Raw genomic sequence first — 14337 nt, 5'->3', positions numbered from 1 at the left:
TAGCCACCCCGACTTATATTCTTATAAATTTGCCTCAATTCTCTATATAGTTTAGAAATTAGTCCTTTATCAAATACTAGCTGCGAAAATTGTTTCTCAACTTTCTGCATTTCTTCTCATCTTGGTTGCATTGGTTTTGTTTGTATAACCCTTTTTAATTTAATGTAGTAGAACTTATCCATTTTGCAATTCATAATGTTCTTTATCTTTTGTTTGATCATAAACTTTTCCTTTTTCCATAGTTCTGACAGATAAACTAGTCCTCGTTCTCCTAATTGGCTTATGGTATCACTTTCTATGTCTAAATCTTGTACCCATTTTAACCTTATATTGGTATAGGGTGTGAGATGCTAATCTACACTTAATTTTGACATTCTATTTTCCAATTTTCCCAAACTTTTTTTTTTATCAAACAGTGAGTTCCTTGGGCTGATCAAACAGTAGATTACTATGGTCATTTATTAGTTTCTTTTGCATCTAATCTGTTTCACTGATGCACATCTCAATTTATTAGCCAGTACCAGATTATAGGAAGATTTAATTTCCTTCCTCATCTGCTTTAATTAGTTCTATTTTTTTTTTTGCTCTTGCTTTATCTGAGATCAGGATTGCTGCCCCTGCTTTTCTTTAACTTCAGCTGAAGTATAACATATTCTGCTTCAGCCCTCTACCTTTACCTTGTGTGTATCTCTCTGCTTCAAATGTGTTTTTTTAAATAAACAATGTATTGTAGGATTCTAGTTTCTGTCTGATTCTAGATTCTATCTGCTTCTGTCTGCTATCTAGATTCTACCCTTTCTGCTTCCATTTTATGCATCCTATTCACATTTACAGTTATGATTATTAAATCTGTATTTCCCTCCATCCTACCTTCCTCCTGTTTTTACTTTTCTTTCTTCTTTCTCCTTATCCCTCCTCACCAGGGTTTTCCTTCTGTCTGATGCTTCCCTAAATATTCCTGAGTGGAGGAATAAATTTCTAACCCAAATTGGGAATATATATTATTCCCTCTTTGAGCCAAATCTGTTAAGAGTAAGATTTACTCGGTGTTCACACTCTCCTTTCTTCCTTCTACATTAATATGTCCATTGTGATGCTTCATGTGGTGTTATTTATCCTCTAATGCCTCTACCTTCTTCTCCTAGTATAATTCCTTTTTATGTATGGATAATATTATACTTGTCTTATATTCATACCCTCTGTCAAAGTACATTCATTTGAACTGCCCTAATAGAATTTTTCTTCCAAACAAATGTTATATTCACTATATTATATTGCCTCCTTTAAAAAATACTAGCGATCTTGCCCTAATAGTAATGCAATTCTCAAGAGCCATAAATATCATATTAAATTCATACCCACACCCTCTTTCCAAGTAAAGTCCCTCCAGCTAGCTCAATAGAAATATAACCTTCATGCACTAAAGTAACATCACAGCATGATCAATTTATACCCAAGTATATTCCCTCAAATAGAAATACAACCCTCATGATCTAAAGTACTATCACAAATAGAAATGTAACCCTCATGAGTTAAGCTACAATCATTTCAAGATCACTTTATATTCACATCTTCTATCCAAGATACTATTCCAGCTGTCCAATAGAAATATAATCTTCATGAGCTAAAGTATCATCAAATTATGATCAACTTAGACTCACACTCTCTGTCTAATTATAATCCTTTTTTTTTAGGTTTTTGCAAGGCAAACAGGGTTAAGTGGCTTGCCCAAGGCCACACAGCTAGGTAATTATTAAATGTCTGAGACTGGATTTGAACCCAAGTACTCCGGACTCCAGGGCCGGTGCTCTATCCACTACGCCACCTAGCCACCACCTAGCCGCCACCTAGCCGCCCCCTAATTATAATCCTTTTAACTGTCCTAAGAGAAATACAATTCTCAAGAGTTATAAGTATTGTTTTCTTGTGTAGGGATGTAGATGGTTTGGTCTTACTGACTAACATTTTCTTTTCATTTAATTTTTAGGTATGTTTTGAGACTTGTAATTGAAGATTAAATTTTCTGTTCAGTTCTGGTCTTTTTATCAGATAAGTTTGTCCCTACTTTATGGAAAAATCTATCTTCCCCCTAAAAGAATATGTTGAATTTTGCAGAGATTTGATTCTTAGTTGCATTCCAAGCTCCCTTGCCTTCTAGAATATCACATTCCAGGACATCTGATTCTTTAATATTGAAGTTGGTAATCCCTGTGTAATCCTGACTATAGGTCCCTAGTATTTATTTTTTTTTAGTTTTTTTTTTTTTGCAAGGCAATGGGGTTAAGTGGCTTGCCCAAGGCCACACAGCTAGGTAATTATTAAGTGTCTGAGACTGGATTTGAACCCAGGTACTCCTGACTCCAACACTGGTGCTTTATCCACTACGCCACCTAGCTGCCCTGCTCCCTAGTATTTAAATTGCTTCTTTTTGACTGCTTGTAATATTTTATCCTTTAGCTGAGAATTTTGTAATTTGACTCCAATGTTCCTTGGAGTTTTTATTTTGGGTCCTCTTTCTGGGGGTGATCAATGGATTCTTTCAAAGATTATTTTATCTTCTAGTTCTAGGCTATTAGACCAGTTTTCTCTGTAATTTCCTGCAAGATATTGTCCATGCTCTTTTTCTGAGTGTGACTTTCAGGTAGACCAGATTATCTCTCCTATTTTCCAGGTCCATCATATTTCTTAAGAGGTACTTTATATTTTCTTCTACTTTTTCATTCCTTTGGTTTTGTTTGATGGAATCTTGGTGTCTCAGAGTAATTCATGTCCATTTGTCCAATTCTAAATTTTAGGGTTTTATTTTCTTCAGTTAGCTTTTGAGTTTTCTTTTCCAGCTGGGTAACTTTACATTTAAATGAGTTGTCTTACTTTTTTTCAGTTGTTCATTTTTTTACTTTTAAAGGAATTTATTTCTTTTTCCATTTGACCAATTTTTCCTTTAAAGATAGTTTTCTTTCTATTTTTCATATTCTTCTTCATGACTCCCATTTCTTTTTTTCAATTTTTCTTCCTCCTCTCTTCTTTGGTTTTTGAAATCTTTTTTGAGCTCTTTTAAAAGATCTTCTTGGATTGAGAACAATTCATAAACACCTTTGAATCTTCACCTGTGGAGATTTTGTCCTGCTTTTCTCTTCTGAAATGGAGTTTTTATTGTCCGTATCAGAATAGTAGCTTTCTTTGTTTAGTACACTTCCCCCCCCCCCTCATTTTGGTAGCTGAGTTCTGCTCCTATAGCACATGGAGGAATAGTCTCAAGCTTTTTGTATGAAGGTCAGAAGTCTGGTTGCTGGCCTTCTATTCTACCATCTCAGGCACTTGATTTTTGTTCTCTTTGTTAGGGTAACCCAACCCAATCCCACTTACTACACCAGCATTGCTGGGCTTGCATTTTGCCTTCCAAGTTGGGGTTGGGACCCTTACTGTTGGTCTGCTGAGCAGGACCTGAGCTGCCCTATGGCTAAGAGCCTCCCTCTGGCTTCCCACCTTCCCTTCCTGTACTATGTTATATTCCCCTTTTACTCACATGAAACAGACCTTTTCTGAATTCCTCCATGATATCTTTAGTGGGGAATTTGCTTTATTCTCTTTTTTATGAGTTTTGTTTCTTTATAATCTGTTTAGAGGTTTCATGTTTCAAGAAAAACTCCAGTAGCTTCCTAGTTTCATGTCACTATCTTGGCTTCCTTGGTTTTCATTTCTAGACCCTTTAGCTACCTCATGGACCAAACAACTAAATTTTTTTTTAAAAAAAGCTAATTTCAAGAAGATATGTGGATGCCCTACAATTGAAGAGCCAACTTTTCTCTGGTTATCCTAAGAATACCCTCTAGAAAATCTTAATATAGAAAAACACCAAGGATCAATGAGACATCCCATAATAAAAAATCTCTAGATATGATCTACAGAGATATCATTGGATAATAAGGAAATGGAGAACCAGAGAAGGCAAGTTAGACAAATAATGGCAGAGGTAAGACTGAAGCCTATGTCTTTTGTCTTCCAAACAAATGCTATATTCACTATACTACATTGCCTCTTTTATAAATGCTAGAGATCTTGTAATGACTATATAACTTTGGGCATATCACTGATCCCTCTGTGATCTATATTGATCTATCTCCAGTGCTTTGAAGATGGTATATCCTGCTTTCACTCCCTGCTCAAAGAAATGGACAAATGAGCTTGTACTTGAAAGTTCTTGAAAGTACTTTGAAAAGTTATAGCTAGAATGTCTATTATATATACTGCTATTAATATTTCATAGCTTGAAGAGCATTTATAAGCTACTCATACATATACCACTGTGCTGGATACTACACAAATCAATAAATCAGTATTTATCAAGTACCCTCTATATTCCAGGGACTATACTAGGCATAGACAATAGAAATATAAGCAATGAAAATTTTAAGTCTATTATATAGAAAATTATTCTGATTTAGAATGAGTTCTAAATAATAATATAGTTTAATTAGTTTACAATGCTTCAACTGGAGGCATATGACTAGCATAATATCCTTTTTTTAAATTTTTTTCAAGGCAATGGGGTTAAGTGGCTTGCCCAAGGCCACACAGCTAGGTAATCATTAATGGTTTGAGGTCGGATTTGAACTCAGGTACTCCTGACTCCAGGGCTGGTGCTCTATCCATTGCGCCACCTATCTGCCCCTTATTAACATAATATCTTAAGACTAGTCTGTAAAGATTTTTATTTTATTTTATGTAGTCTCCAGAAATGTAGACAATATAAGATTCAAACCATCTATTGGTTATTGATTTCTAAGAGGTATTTCATTCAGAAGAAAAAAAATACAGTCTTGAAGAAATCTCATATAGAGTGTTAAACTATATAACTCCTCAATAGATTCACTTAGGGAAATGATATTATTTAATCACTGAATAATAATGATAATAATATTTAACACTAATATAAGGCTTTAAAATTTGTAGAAAACTTTCCATATATCACTTGAGTATTGATATTTTTGAGAGATCTAAAACAGAGAGAGACTCACCAGTCTGACGAAAGTTGCCTGGCGGTAAACCAAAAAAAATATTACCAATTAGTCTTGTTTCTAAAATACATTTGATTTCATTAGTCCCTGAAACATTGACAATTCTCCCCAATGATAGCCACAGAAATATAAAAGACAGTCTACCTACTGACTCTTGGGTATGGGGAGAAAGCAGATGAAAAATGCACATTGCTCAGAAATATAGAGTTGACAACTGAATAGACAAATAGGCAACCCATCAAATTATTGTATATATTTATCTATTACATGCATAATCATATAAACATGTAATATTATATGTATATCATATACACATGTATATGGGACTATTTATCTTCCTTGCAGAGGCCTAAGCTAGGCATAGAATTGAACAGGAGGAAGAAATTGGACTGGGCTTCATTTGGAAGACTACAATGCTTTCAATTATTCCATATTGCTCATTCCACTAAATTTTTCTCTTTAAAACCAATAGCAACCAAAATGGAAAGTCACTCATAGGAACACAAAGAGGCACCTGGTAGGCAGATATAGGCAACAGCATTTTATTAATAAAGACAATTTAGTAAAAAAAATATAAAAATTCTCACTTTTGTGAACCAAAAAGGAAGTGGGTCTGCCATTTAGAGAGGATGAGAGACAAAAAAGTTGATACTTAATAAACCTCTAAGCTTTTGAAAGAATTCAAAGAAAGTTATCTAACCATTTAGGAAAATCTGCAAATAATTTGTGAGAAACCAGGGGAAAACACCACACAGGATGAGAAGCTGTAGAAAGATGTAGTTGGTAATGTTGATGTGAACACTTATACCAAAGAAAGTAAAGTTTATAGTTTTGTAGGATTATAATTTGATACATGGAGGTGAATCCAAATCTATGCAATAAACAAATCCATGTTATAGTGGCCTTCCCCAAAATAGATGCTTTATTACTGCCCATTAAGATTTAATTTTAATAGCCTTTTCTTTAAAAAAATACAGTAAGGAAATAATGGTGCTATCAGTTCATCTCAAAAGTCCTAATAACTTACAAACATTCTCAGAAAACTAACCAGTGCTGCCTAATTATAGGCTATTTAGCAAAGACTTATACTGAATCATCAAAGAAGGACTTCTATAATGCTGCCAAGTGACCAGGACCTTTTTATAACAGAGGGTTTAGATGTATCACACAGAACCTCATATGTCTAAGAAGCCTTTTATCTTAATACAGAAAAGTGCTAAGAATGGTATACAAGAAAGAATTAAAGACTTAAGGGAGACAGCTTGGCTCAGTGGATGAGGCAACCATCTAAAGTTACAGTACTAGAGCTCTGAGGTGTAACACCAGTTGTGCTTCTGACTTATTATGCAATCATAGACAAGTCATCACTCTTAGTTTAAACCATGATCCAATCATGTTTACATTGAATATATATATATAGATAGATATAGATATAGATATAGATATAGATATAGATATATAGATATATAGATATATATAAAAGAAATAATGCAGTGTCTTACCTGTCATTCCTAGCTGTCTCTCAACAATATTATAAAGAGAAAAATGATACCATGTCTTAGTAGAAAGATCTCTGATCTGTAAGATAGGAGAAATGGTCTTGAGCTGGGGAATCTTGCAATGACTGTGCAGCTCTGGGCACATTACTGATCTATCTGTGCCTGAATCATCCACAGTATTTGGGGGATGGTAGTCCCTACTTTCTCTGGTCAAAGAAATCGTTTAAGGACAAATGTACTAGAAAGTGCTTTGAAAGCAAGGAGCTAGAGTGTCTATAGTATTCCCACCTGGAAGAGCATTTGTAAACTACCTATGTGTACTTCTGTTTGCAAAAAAAATGGGTCAATCAACATTTATCGAATACATGTTATATGTCACTGGGGACAAATAAAGAGGGGAACGTTTTACTCTAGGGGCTCATATTCTAAACAGAGAGTGATAGAGAACTGAGATAGGGGGCTGTAATGGAAGTAAAATTGTATCATTGGATTTGTACAGATTAGGTAGCCCACTAAAATCATTAAAATGAAGCAACACACAATTGATATATGTCTGGTTGTATAGCCACTGTTTTTGGTCACACAATATTAGTCCATTCATCCTATGATGACTATTTATCAGTTTAAACTGATGACCATTGCCATAGGAAATCGATTTTAGTTGCTCTGGAGAATTTGTAACCAAGATAACTTTTGTCCTCTATTTATCCAGATACTCATGTTAAAGGAAGATATTTAAAAACTGGATTATAACCAATAACTATTCTCAAAAGCCTGAATCTTTTTATTCATTTTCATCATATTTAGAGAAGATTGATAATCACTTTGGTCAATTTTTTAGAATGTAAAAATGAGGAGAAATTTTTCCACCAGAATCCCAACCTATTCTACACTAAATGTGACTTTCCTAAAGTACATGTCCAACCAAATCACCCCTCACACACATATTCAATAAATTCCAATGACTCCCTATCACCTCCAGGATCAAATATAAAATCTATTAAAAGTCCTTAATACTCTCTACCCCTTCCAGACTTCTTATACCTACCCTGTGTAAAATAATTTTCTGTACAGTGACACTGATGTCCTTGTTGTTCTACAAACAAGACCCTCCATCTCTTGAACTTGAGCATTTTTCCTGACTATCCATCATACCCTCAACTTCACCTTATGGCTTCCCTGGCTTCCTTGAAGTCCCAACTAAAATGCCACCTTTTACAGGAAACCTTTCCCAACCCCTCTTAATTGTAGTGCTACTCTTCTCTTAATTGTTTCCTATTTATCCTGTATATAGTTTTTTTGTTATGTATTTTATTTGTTGTCTCCTGCCTTAGACTGTGAACTCCTTCAAGATAGGGGCTATTTCTTGCATCTTTTTGTATCCTCTAGAACTTGGCACAGTGTCTGGCAATAGTAGTGCTTAATCAATACTTATTGACAAGTTAACTGAAAGAAATAAAATTTGATTAATGCCAAAGTAATCACTGAAAAGCAAAAAATGAATTTTGTTTCTTTTATTTGTCTGTTGTCAGAACCAACATCTCCAAAGTGAGCTGGGCCCCTTGGTGTATATATTATATAGCTTAGTACTCCCCCAACCCCTGCCAACATTCTTTCCCAACCAGCTGACTCAATTTTACTTTCAGAGTTTATTTCTTTTTGTTAGAATCAAATGTTCCAACAAATATTCAGTTGCTTAACTCCTTTCTCCATTTCCTCTCTGCCCTTTCAGAGAGTCCTTAAATCCTTGTAACAGAAGCTTCCTTTCTCTCTAAAATTGTACTCCCCCAATATCAAGGTTTAATGTAATGACATTAGAAATATGAACTCTATTTCCCCCTTCATTCCTCTGAATTGTCCCTTTTATCTTGGTAGTCTTTTTTCCTTTAACTTCCATCACATTATTTGCTTAATACGCTCTTCCAACTTTATTGCTCAATCTTTCTGTTAATTTGTTTGTTCTTATCCTATTAGTCCTTCTTCAACCCCACTATCCCCAAAGACTTTGGTATTCCCTAGGACTTTCCCCTTATTTATTTCATTTTTTAATTTTCCCCTCAGAGATATTTTCTATTGCCCTGGTTTTGATTATCTCACCTCTATGCAAATAACTTAGATATCCAAATCTTCGGTCCCAGGCTATCTACAGAGAATATGATAGGATCATAGGATACAGCACTGAGAGGAAAATTAAAATCATTTGGTCAAATCTCTTCATTTTAAAGATGAGTAGATAGATAAATTGCCCCAAACCACATGGGCATTAAGAGACAGAGCTGAAATTTGAGTATACCTCCTTTTCGAGATTTCTTAATAAAGCCATTATCCTTCCAGTTAATGCAGCCTAAAAAATCATTATTTCTTTTTTATTCTTCACTCTTTGAACCAATTCATATGAGAGTAAGGTTAAAACATTACTTCTGAGAAGCTCATGTGGAGTTGAGGCACCTGCGTCCCTGCTGCTGTGCTGCGGGACGAAGACCTGGAGGCGCTGAGGAAGCAGAGGCTGGCTGAGCTGCAGGCCAAGCATGGGGATTCTCCTGGTGACCCAGCCCAACAGGAGGTAAAACACAGGGAAGCAGAGATGAGAAATAATATCCTAGCTCAAGTTCTGTATCAGTCTGCATGGGACAGGTTAATTAATTTAGCACTTGTAAAGCCAGAAAAGGCTAAAGCAGTAGAGAACTACCTCATACAGATGGCAAGATACGGACAGCTGAGTGGAAAGGTATCAGAACCAGGGTTGATAGAAATTCTTGAAAAAGTAAGCCAGCAGACAGAAAAGAAAATAACAGTTAAGTTCAACAGAAGAAAAGTAATGGATTCTGATGAAGATGAATATTAAAATCTAATGTTTGAAGACTCATAAATTTGACAAATTTCTAGGAAAAGATAATACTTGGCAAAAGTCAAGATCTGACTAAATGATTATTTTGCTTTCTGTATACATTTTTAGAAAGAGGGGCAAATAAAAAGGACTTGTTTATGTAAAATAAAAAAAACCATTACTTCCCTTATTATTTCCTCTTCCATTCAAAAATTCTTCCTTGCATGTCTTTTATTTGAGATAATTTTCTCCATTCTTTCTCTCCCTTCACTTCCTCTCTCAGCAGGAAAAGAGGGGAAAAAGTATAGCCCAATTTCCCCAATGAATACTGAGGCAAAAATATTTTAACAAAATACTAGCAAGATGCTAAAAGCAATATATCACAAGGAGTATTATGCACTATGATCAGGTGGAATTTATATCAGGAATGTTCAATACTAGGAAAGCTATTAACATAATTGACCATTTCAATAACAAAACCAACAGAAATCATATATTATCTCAATAGATGCAGAAAACCCTTTTGACAAAATACAATACCCATCCCTTTTTTATATTTTATTTTATTTTCCCCCAGGTACATGGAAAAACAAATTTTGTTTTATTTTTTTTTTGCAAGGCAATGGGGTTAGGTGACTTGTCTAAGTTCACATAGCCAAATAATTATTAAGTGTCTGAGGCTGGATTTGAACTTGGGTCATCCTGAATCCAAGGGCAGTGCTATATCTATTGCACACCTAGTTGCTGCAAAACAAGTTCCAACTTTGGATTTTTTTGTCAAGGCAAATGGGGTTAAGTGGCTTGCCCAAGGCCACACAGCTAGGTATAATTATTAAGTGTCTGAGACTGGATTTGAACCCAGGTACTCCTGACTCCAAGGCTGGTGCTTTATCCACCTACGACACCTAGCTGCCCCAAGTTTCAACTTTGAGTTCAGAATTCCCTCTCTTTTTACCTCATTCTCCCTCACTGAGAAAGCAAATTATTTGAAACAAGCTAAAGATGTGTACTCATGGAAAACATTATTATAATAATCATTTTGTGAAAGTAAACATAGTTCTCTATGCCCCCAAAACAGAGAAACCTCAAGAAAAATAAGGTTAAAAAAAAGTATGCTTCAGTCTGTATTCAGACACCATCATCTCTGTCTCTGGGAATGGATAAGTACTCTTTTTTCATAAGTCCTTTAGAATTTTCTTGGATCACAGCATTGCTGAGAAAAAGCAAGTCACTCGCAGTCTGCCAGTCTTTACATATATATATATATATATATATATATATATATATATATATATATACATACACACAGTACATTTCCCTTTGCATTTGCTCATGTAAGATTTTCCAGGTTTTAGTGAGAATATCCTATTCATCATTTTTTTTTTTTTTGCAAGGCAGTAGGGTTGAAAGTGGCTTGCCGGGGCAGAGCCAAGATGGTGACAAGAGTGGATCGCGTCTTAGGCACTCCTCATAAATCTTCAAAACTAAAGACTTTAACTAAATTTTCCAGAGACAGAACCCACAGAGGGACCCAGTGAGGCAGTTCTCCTACTCAAGGTAACCTGGAAAACAGCAGAAAGGCTCTGCTCCCCCGGGATTGGAGGGGCGGCCCACCAGAGGGATGGCTGCCAGAGCTACCTCCTGGAGGCAGCCCCAGGGCGCTGGGAGCTGCAGCTCGCACCGGGCACAAATTGGGGGAAGGGGGGGGATCTCTGCCAGAGAGAGCAGGTGAAGTCTAGGCTTCAGGGCACACAGAGAACAGCATGGCCACTGAAGCCCAGATCCAACAACCATAAGCAGGCAGAGCCAGTAAGCAGGAGCCCCCAGGGCATGAGCCCATTGAGCTGAGAGAGGGGAGTGATGAGACTGCCAAGCTCTGTCCTTTGCCCCTGGAACAGGACTCTGGGGCTCTGAACACATTCAGATCATGATTGCAGTCTAGGCTCCCCCATAAAACAGGAGGGCTCCCCCCCCCACCTCAGCCCCATAGCAGAGGGAGACACATATGGTCATTCACAGACCAGGAGGGAGGACAGAGCCTCACACACTGAGATCCTTATGGGAGTGTCCCAGAAGCTCAGGAAGCACCAAAACCAGGCCCAGGCTGGGAAAATGAGCAAGCAGAGAAACAAGAGGAACACCATTGAGAAATACATTATCTATGATCCCAAGAAGGATCAATATACTCAGTCTGAAGATGAGGAAACACAAGCTCCTGCATCTAAAGACTCTAAGAAAAACAAAAACTGGGATCACACTATGACAGAGCTCAAAAAAGACTTTGAAAATCAAATGAGGGAGTTGGAAGAAAAACTGGGAAAAGAAATGAGAGAGATGCAGGAAAAACATGAAAATGAAGTCAGCAGCTTAGTCAAGGAGATCCAAAAAAATGCTGAAGAAAATAGCATGCTAAAAATCAGCTTAGGTCAAATGGATAAAACAGTTCAAAAAGTTATTGAGGAGAAGAATGCTTTAAAAAGAAAAATTGGCCAGATGGAAAAGGAGATAAGAAAACTCTGAGGAAAACAAATCCTTCAGACAATGAATAGAACTCAGGGAGATTGATGAATTTACAAGAAATCAGGACTCATTACTTCAAAACAAAAAAAAATGAAAAATTAGAAGAAAATGTGAAACATCTCATTGAAAAAACAACTGATATGGAAAACAGATTTAGGAAAGATAAATTATAAATTATTGATATACCTGAAAGTCATGATCAGGAAAAGAGCCTTGACATCATTTTCAAAGAATTACCACAGGAAAATTGCCCTGATATCCTAGAAGCAGAGGGCAAAATAGAAATGGAGAGAATCCACCGATCCCCCTGAGAAAGAGATCACAAAAAACCAACCCCTAGCAATATTATAGCCAAGTTCCAGAACTCCCAAGTCAAAGAGAAAATATTACAAGCAGCCAGAAGGACACAGTTCAAATATTGTGGAGCTGCAGTCAGGATCACACAGGACTTAGCAGTAACTACATTAAAACCTCATAGGGCTTGGAATATAATATACCGGAAGGTAAAAGAGCTTGGAATGCAACCAAGAATCAACTACTCAGCCAAACTGAATGTCCTCTTCCAGGGAAAAAGATGGACTTTCAATGAACCAGGGGAATTTCAAATGTTCCTGTTGAATGGCCAGAGGTGAACAGAAGATTTGATCTTCAAATACAGGACTCAGGTGAAGCATAGAGAGTGGAGAAGAAGGGGAAAATATGAGGGACTTAATGATGATGAACTGCATGTATTCCTGCATAGAAAAATGACACTGATAATACTCATATGAATGTTCTCAGTTAATGAGCAGGTAGAAGGAGCTTTTATAGTTGAAGCACAGGAGAAAGCTGAATTTGAAGATAAAACACGGTGTAAAAATGGAGTCAGTAGAATAAAGGGAAATGTAATGGGAGAAAGTAAAAGGAGAGGGGGAATAGGCCAAGATATTTCATATAATAAGATTTTTCTTTATTACAATGAGCTATTGCAATGATATGGAAGGAGGGAAGACAAGGGGGAATGAGGAAATATTCACTCTCATCAGAGGTGGCTAGGAGAGGAAACAGCATATATACTCAATGGGGTATAGACATCTGGAGTAAGAAGGAGGGAATGGGGGGACAGGGGGAAGGGGTGGGGATGTGATAGAGGGGAGGATAGACCATGGAGGGAGAGTGGTCAGATATAACACATTTTCTTTTTTACTTCTTGCAAGGGGCTGGGATTGGATGGCCTGTCCAGGACCATAGGGCCAGGTGGATGCTGGGCTTGAGGGATGGTATGTGGGTTTGGGGCCTCTTGGCCCCAGGGCCAGGGATCTGTCTGCTGTGCCACCCAGCTACCCTACAGCAGAGTCAGTTAAAGGAGAGAGAAAATAGTACATGGTAGTGGAAAAATACGAAAGGAGGGAGTTGCCATAAGCAATGGCAATGGTGGAAAAATATGGAAATAACTTTTGTGATGGACTTATAAATAATGTGATCTACCCATTACAGAGTTGTTGGTGTTGGAACAAAGACTGAAGCACATTTTTTATTATTATTATTTTGGTGGGGTACAGGGCAAATGGGGCTAGGTGGCCTGCCTGGGGCTGCATAGGAGGGTCATTGTTCGGTGTCTGAGGCCGGATTTGGACCCAGGTGCTCCTGGATCAAGGGCCAATGCTCTGTCCGCCACCCAGCCACCCCTACTATTATTATTCTTTTATTTTATTTTGGGTCTTTATTTTTCTTTTTTCTTTTTTTGGTTTTTGCAGGGCAGTGGGGTTGGGGTGGCTTGCATGTCACACGGCTGGGTGATTTTTGGGTGTGTGGGGGTGAGATATGGCCTCAGGTGCTCCTGGCTCCAGGGCTGTTGCTCTGTCCATTGCGCAACCTGGCCATACCTACAATTATTACTATTATTTTTTTTTAATTTTAATTTTTTTTCTCTCCCCTTTATCGCTCAAGCGAGTCTATTTTTTTGGGGGGGAGGGTATATTTTGTTTGCTCTTAAAAAAAGAATATTTTATTAATGTATAAAAAAACTATTTGTACAAAATAAGAATAAATAAATATTAAATATTAAAAAAGTGGCTTGCCCAAGGACACACGGCTAGGGAATTATTAAGTGTCTGCTGTGCTCACTTCAGCAGCACATATACTAAAATTGGAATGATACAGAGAAGATTAGCATGGCCCTTGCGCAAGGATGACATGCAAATTCATGAAGCATCCCATATTTTTATTTATTTTTTCATTTAGTCCATTCTTGGGAATGATTTTAACAAGAACTGTCCAAAGTTCTGCTTAGGTGTTTTTTGGGGGAGCCCTCTTTTCCATTGTGTAATTCTGTTTAAGAGGTTATCTAAACGTTCTTCTGTTTCACTCATAGGAAGATTTCAATGTATAAAACACAGTCACAAGTTAAGGACATAAACCTTCCACTCCTTTGTGTTCTGACAGATAAAAGCACAGAAAGGGCAACCTTAGAAATCATGTGATGTCGGTAATT

The 14337-nt window shown here is 36.8% G+C and overlaps 1 non-coding gene and 1 pseudogene across 1 annotated transcript; both read left to right on the top strand.

Moving 5' to 3' along the window:
* The window catches only part of LOC141522732 (programmed cell death protein 5 pseudogene), a 40670-nt pseudogene extending 31308 nt beyond the window's left edge, over nt 1-9362 (top strand).
* Nucleotides 9363-13962: 4600 nt separating this feature from the next.
* On the top strand, nt 13963-14069 carry LOC141523230 (U6 spliceosomal RNA). The gene has a single exon (XR_012478417.1). It is a non-coding gene; the product is annotated as a U6 spliceosomal RNA (small nuclear RNA).
* The last annotated feature ends 268 nt before the right edge of the window (nt 14070-14337 follow it).

The sequence above is a fragment of the Macrotis lagotis genome, chromosome 4 (genome assembly GCF_037893015.1).
Source record: "Macrotis lagotis isolate mMagLag1 chromosome 4, bilby.v1.9.chrom.fasta, whole genome shotgun sequence".
Taxonomy (NCBI): domain Eukaryota; kingdom Metazoa; phylum Chordata; class Mammalia; order Peramelemorphia; family Peramelidae; genus Macrotis; species Macrotis lagotis.
The sequence above is the reverse complement of the archived record's forward strand: the minus strand, read 5'-3'. Positions and strand labels throughout refer to the sequence as shown.